Here is a 6,474-nt window from a genome sequence, read left to right as displayed (position 1 = left end):
TTCCATCCTTCTTTCCTTTGTGACAATGCATGTGATTCTTCCTTCCATCCTTCTTTCCTTTGTGACATTGCTTGTGATCCTTCCTTCCATCCTTCTTTCCTTTGTGACAATGCATGTGATCCTTCCTTCCATCCTTCTTTCCTTTGTGACAATGCATGTGATTCTTCCTTCCATCCTTCTTTCCTTTGTGACATTGCATGTCATCCTGCCTTCCATCGTTCTTTCCTTTGTGACAATGCATGTGATCCTTCCTTCCATCCTTCTTTCCTTTGTGACAATGCTTGTGATCCTTCCTTCCATCCTTCTTTCCTTTGTGACAATGCTTGTGATCCTTCCTTCCATCCTTCTTTCCTTTGTGACAATGCATGTGATTCTTCCTTCCATCCTTCTTTCCTTTGTGACATTGCATGTCATCCTGCCTTCCATCCTTCTTTCCTTTGTGACAATGCATGTCATCCTTCCTTCCATCCTTCTTTCCTTTGTGACAAAGCTTGTGATCCTTCCTTCCATTCTTCTTTCCTTTGTGACAAAGCTTGTGATCCTTCCTTCCATCCTTCTTTCCTTTGTGACAATGCATGTGATCCTTCCTTCCATCCTTCTTTCCTTTGTGACAAAGTTTGTGATCCTTCCTTCCATCCTTCTTTCCTTTGTGACAATGCTTGTGATCCTTCCTTCCATCCTTCTTTCCTTTGTGACATAGTTTGTGATCCTTCCTTCCATCCTTCTTTCCTTTGTGACAATGCTTGTGATCCTTCCTTCCATCCTTCTTTCCTTGGTGACAATGCATGTGATCCTTCCTTCCATCCTTCTTTCCTTTGTTTAGTTTTAGTGAGAAGGGTCTGGCTGCAGCCACTGTGGAGCTCCACAGTAGCCGGAAGCACGTGACCTCCACAGTAGCCGGAAGCACGTGACCTCCACAGTAGCCGTAAACACGCATGGATACCGTGGAAGTCTTGCAAGTTGATCGCAAAGGTTAGTTAAGTCTTTCTTATATAAATTTGCCGTTAGTGATTTCATAATTCTAGGAATCGTCTAGTTTTCTTACAATGATCATGTTGCCACTTTTTTTGCGTTACAACAACATTCCTCCTTATTTTAATGTTTTTTCATCGTGCTCCATGGCAGAGAAACACACAGATATGCTTTTTCCTGGGCCTGGTTTTAGTAAGAGAGCTGGATTAACGGCTTCTGTGGGCGAGAAGAAGCAAAAACCACATTTTGCATTAGAGTATGATTTATTGTTGGCGTCAGAGATGCAAAATAACGAATACTTCAATACTGTACTTAAGTAGAATTTTCTGGTATCTTTACTTTACTGCTGTACTTTTTTGTGCCTACTGTATACTTCTTTATACTTCTACTTCTCACATTTTAGCACGCGTATCTGTACTTTGTAATCCGTACATTTGTAAATCAGCACGCGTGCTTTGGACGCAAGATTACTTCAAAATTTTGTACATAAATTATATTTTAGACCCTGTACTTCTTACTTCGACTTGACTAAAAAGTCGAGCCAGTGCTTTCTAAACAGAGGTATCTAAACTGTAGTAAGGAACGTGTGTACTTGTGACACCTTTGGTTAGCGTCAACACTGCAAATTTCGTCACAAACAGATTTATATATTTATCAATACTTCTATTCGTCATTCTTTTCTGTACAGCTTTTTTATTGCCCAGATTTTAGTTAGCCTCTGTTCAATTGACTGTTATATGTCAATAGAAACATATCTCACAGATTAAAGTGTCTTTTAAAATATTTGGGGTTTTTTTTTCAAGAATTTTCTTCCCAAATCTATTACATGCCAAGTGTAAATTGTTATTTCTGCTAAAACCTTAACTTAAATGTGTATATGGTGTTTATCTGTTTCTCTCTGTGTTTTAGATGCACACATCAATCTGGAATTCAGGCTTAAAGCCAGAATTGCAGGAATGCAACACGTGTTGCAGAGGACTCTTTCACTGCCCTCTGTGCCCCACTTTCAGCCCTACTGTCAGGGCAAAGATTGAGGAGCATCTAAGTGTGCATATAAAAAATGCTTTGCCTTTAAAAGGTATGTTTGTATTAAATATACTTTATAGTTATAAATATGCACTTTTTTAAGCACTTCTGCAGTATCTTTGTTGACTTAAAAGTTGCTGTTGATATTGTACAGTTCAGTGCATTCATCTGCAACAAAAATAGTGTTTTTATAAAATATATTTTTATTTACTTTTCACCACTTTTCTTGACATAACTTTTGTGATCCATACCATTTTGCTTTCATTATTGAGGTTGGCTTGGATGTTTTTGTTAACATGTACAATCTGATTGTTAGACAAATTGATTGCATTCTATACAACTACATTTAAATTACATCTGTTTGTTTGTTTGTTTTTTTCTCTTACAGATAAAATGATATGCCGGTGCAGGCAGCCTTGTAGGACAACAGGACACTTTCACTGCCCTGTCTGTAAGATTACAATCATACGGCGTGGGGATATGGCAAGGCATTTATTGTCTTGTCAGCATTCTTCAATGCCAAGTCAGCCACCATTATCAGGACTGCTCCCCGCTGAACTCTTCGAGGAGACCCGTCTCCCCCCCCCCAAGGTTTTGTCTTCGGTATCTGAACCATTTTCTGAGTCTTTGTTAGAACATTCATAAGCTCTACCCTCTGTGTTCAATAAAACTGCAGCTGATGGAAAGTCCATGAAAATGACATGCCCTCACTGTGGCCTTACTCTTCGTAGCTCTGGCAAGCTATTTGCACACTGGAGAGAGGAAGCCAAAGCTGTGCTTGAAGGACAACACGTGCCCATTTTCAGACTGAAAAAGCGCAAGTTCCAGGAAGTCAGTCAGGTCAGTATTCACTTTAAACAGTAGTGTAATTACATGGTTAGTGACATTTGAATAACTGTTAAAAAACTGTTCTGCAACAGAGAAATAACTATGTTTTCATCCCCATTTGCCTGACACAGGAGCCAGCAGTTGTTGAAGATCTGCGTCCTGCTGTGCAGTGGGCTGTCCAAAATAAGGCACATGTAACAATGCCCAAATATCTGTCCTTAAATCAAGGGGACCAGCAGAGGGTCTTAAGAGACATGTCAGAGGAAGAAGACACTGGAGCAAGGGACTTGTTCCTCTTTGTTTTTCAGTTTGCAAAGGACATGGAGCTCTTTTTGAAAGCATGTGCTGATGATCAGGGGCTAAGGGTCAGTGCTATGTTTGACATGTAATGGACAAATGAAGGCACTGGCTGTGTTTGTTTAATATGTTGTTGTTGTTGTTGTTGTTGTTTTGTTTTTGCATAGTACAAAATTCCAATTAAACTTATTTCAAAATGTTGTTCACTTGATTCTGTGTCCATACTTATAATAAATGATTACAGTGAAACAGCATTAAATGTAAATGTAACAGCATTTTTTTAAACTTATAATTTCAAAATAAAAAGCTTATTGTTGATATTAACAGTAAAGAATTGTAATCAATAATATTTTTATACATTTTAAACATTAACACTCTGGGCTCTATCCTGGCTATCTGTGGACACTTCACTTATTCTTTTTTTTTGACTACTGCACTGCAGTGGACCAAAACAATGACACGGGTTTGATCTTAAGGATCTAATAGTTATGTGTGTTGTGCATGACATTGCCACACAAATATGTATTTGCAAGATAGAGTAGAATAAATTATGACGCATGAAATATTACATAGGCTGCAGTGAATTTCTGTTGATACAGCCAATTGAGCTTTGAGTTTCCCAGTCAAACTTAGCTTTGAAGCACCTGCTAAAAACACTTTTACTCTTTTACATTTCATAACAAGACACCATAGCCAAAATATTAACAAAATATATATTATTAAAAAATTCAAAGCTGCACATACAGCAACAAACACCGTTAGTAAATGTGTCCTGGAGTTTATGCAGGTGCAGAAAGTGCTGCTGCTGTAAGTCAGCCTAACAGCTTACAGATCACTTATTTTTCTGGAAAGATGGTAGGAAGGGCATCACTGCTCATTTCTACAGTCTCCCAGATCTTGGAATACAATCCCTTTGTACCATGAAACCACTTCGCAGTACTAGGAGTCCACTAAAACCTATAAAGAGAGTGATCCTGGAAGAAATGGGGCACACACTAGTGACCTCAACAATTGCAAGACGGCCTTTTCCCCGATGCTCAGATGGGGAAAAAAAAGGAAGTTTCATGAAAACATTAGGACTTTATCACCGTTTTACCAGAAAAGTTAATGGTAATATATAACCTAACTGGCTATAAAGAGTAAAACATTTAGATACAATTTTGATTTTGATGAAAAGGACTGGTGCTATTTTAAAGAGTCACGTCGGTAAAAGTAGATAAATGTTTTAAGAAATATACATTTTATAGCATTTTGTGAACATACACAAAAAGTGGCCATTTTTGGCAACAAACAAGCTGAGAGAGAGTTGTATATTTTTGGCTCTCCTTGAACAAAAATAATAGTGCATAATAATCAATGTTGATGTTAATCAATTAGATGTCCCAGACACTACTATTAATAATACAGCGGTGCCTCGTTTATCGCTGGTGTTACGTTCAAAAAATAACCCGCGGTAGGTGAAATCCATAGCCAACTTTATTTTTTACAATTATTACAGATGTTAAGACTGTAAAACCCCTCACTACATGCTTTATACACTTTTCTCAGACAGGAATGAACATTTTCACACTTTTCTCTTTGTTTAAACACTCTTAGAGTTCAAACCTTTGTAGAAACACAAGTCCAGTATTATGGAATGAAACCTAAAGGTGCATTTGAGGGTGCAAAACGTTTCGTCGGCATTGTTGTGTTTGTTTGGGAGAAAACTTCCAAACGTACAGTACAGCACTTCAGAGTTACACTGCTAGCGATCGAAGATTTATGTAAATTCGACAAGCTAAACGCATTCTGTACTGTACAGCGGGAGTCCCCAACCTTTTTTGCACCACAGACCACTTTAATGTCAGACAATATTTTCAGGGAACTACCTTTAAGGTGTCGCGGATAAATACAACAAAAGAATAAAAAAAAGAAACTGGGGTATTTTGTAAATATAATAATAAACGTGACTTGAGCTGTGCGCCAACAACAATGACAGTGACATCCTCCTCTCTGCTTCTTAACGCTCTCTGGTCGCTATGGTAACGCGTAAATAGTTCTTTCAAAATAAGACACACAACTACAACCATACATTTCACACCGGAGGATCAACCCTCGCGGAACGGTACCAAAGGACTCACGGACGGGCCTATTAGGGACCGCTCCTGTACAGGAGACACTGGACTAGATTGATTGACAATGGTCTACAGCAATCAGAACGCACAACACGATGTACTGTAAAAATAATAATAAATCAGCGAAACAGCAAGTGTCACTTTTGGCCACGAACAATTTAGGGGATGGTGAATTTTTTTTGAACAAACCCAGAGTGTTAAAAAAAAAACCCACTTAAAACCATTTTATAGTAACAAAAACGCAATTTAGTTTTCTCTGTCAAAGTCGATTTAACCGAAGTTACGTGTTTACGGCTAGTGTGGAGGTCACGTGTTTCCGGTTACTGTGGAGGTCACGTGTTTCCGGTTACTGTGGAGCTCCACAGTGGACAGTGGCTGCAGCCAGGTGCTCTTGGTTTTAGTTTTCAGATTTATTTGTCATATGCAAGTTAGCACAGGGTCAACATTGCAATTAAATGTGTTTGAATCAGAATCAGAATCAGAATCAGAATACTTTATTGATCCCTGGGGGAAATTATTTTTTGTTACAGTGCTCCATTTTAAACCAACATTAAGACAAGACAGACAATACGCTAACTAAGAATAGTACAATATATACATATATATACATACATACATACATAAGTCACTTATAAATAAATATTTGGAAAAGAAACATGTGTAGTTGTAGCAGCAAACAGTGTGTTAAGTGGATGCGTTGTACAGGGAGATGGCCACAGGCAGGAATGATTTCCTGTGTCGTTCAGTGGTGCTTTTCGGTAATCTCAGTCTCTCACTGAACGAGCTCCTGTGACTGACCAACATGTTTGACGAGCAGCAGTCACTCAGCAGCATGCACAGTAGGAGAAAATATATTAAAATAAAATAAAACAATAAAGAAAATAGAAAAATAGTAAGGAGCAAAATATTAGAGAGACATGGTAAAAGAGAAAAGATGACTGAATATATATGTATCTATAAATATAAATATATGTACATTAGTGATTAAATAAGAAAATCTTGAAAAGAAATATGACGGGAGGGCAGATGGGATATTGCACAGGAATGAGCAGCAGAAAATTAAAGTATTGCACTTGTGACAAAGCTTGTGATCTTTCCTTCCTTCCATCCTTCTTTCCTTTGTGACAAAGCTTGTGATAATTCCTTCCATCCTTCTTTCCTTTGTGACAAAGCTTGTGATCCTTCCTTCCATCATTCTTTCCTTTGTGACAAAGCTTGTGATCCTTCCTTCGATCGT

The 6,474-nt window shown here is 38.1% G+C and overlaps 1 long non-coding RNA gene across 1 annotated transcript; it reads left to right on the top strand.

Annotated features, from left to right (window-relative positions):
• The first annotated feature begins 1,923 nt into the window (after positions 1-1,923).
• LOC143418484 (uncharacterized) lies at positions 1,924-3,293 on the top strand. Its single transcript, XR_013098476.1, has 4 exons — positions 1,924-2,050; positions 2,387-2,601; positions 2,730-2,838; positions 2,958-3,293. It is a non-coding gene; the product is annotated as an uncharacterized LOC143418484 (long non-coding RNA).
• The last annotated feature ends 3,181 nt before the right edge of the window (positions 3,294-6,474 follow it).

This window comes from Maylandia zebra, linkage group LG4 (genome assembly GCF_041146795.1).
Source record: "Maylandia zebra isolate NMK-2024a linkage group LG4, Mzebra_GT3a, whole genome shotgun sequence".
Taxonomy (NCBI): Eukaryota; Metazoa; Chordata; class Actinopteri; order Cichliformes; family Cichlidae; genus Maylandia; species Maylandia zebra.
Note: the sequence above shows the minus strand (reverse complement) of the source record. Positions and strands in the feature narration are given on the sequence as shown.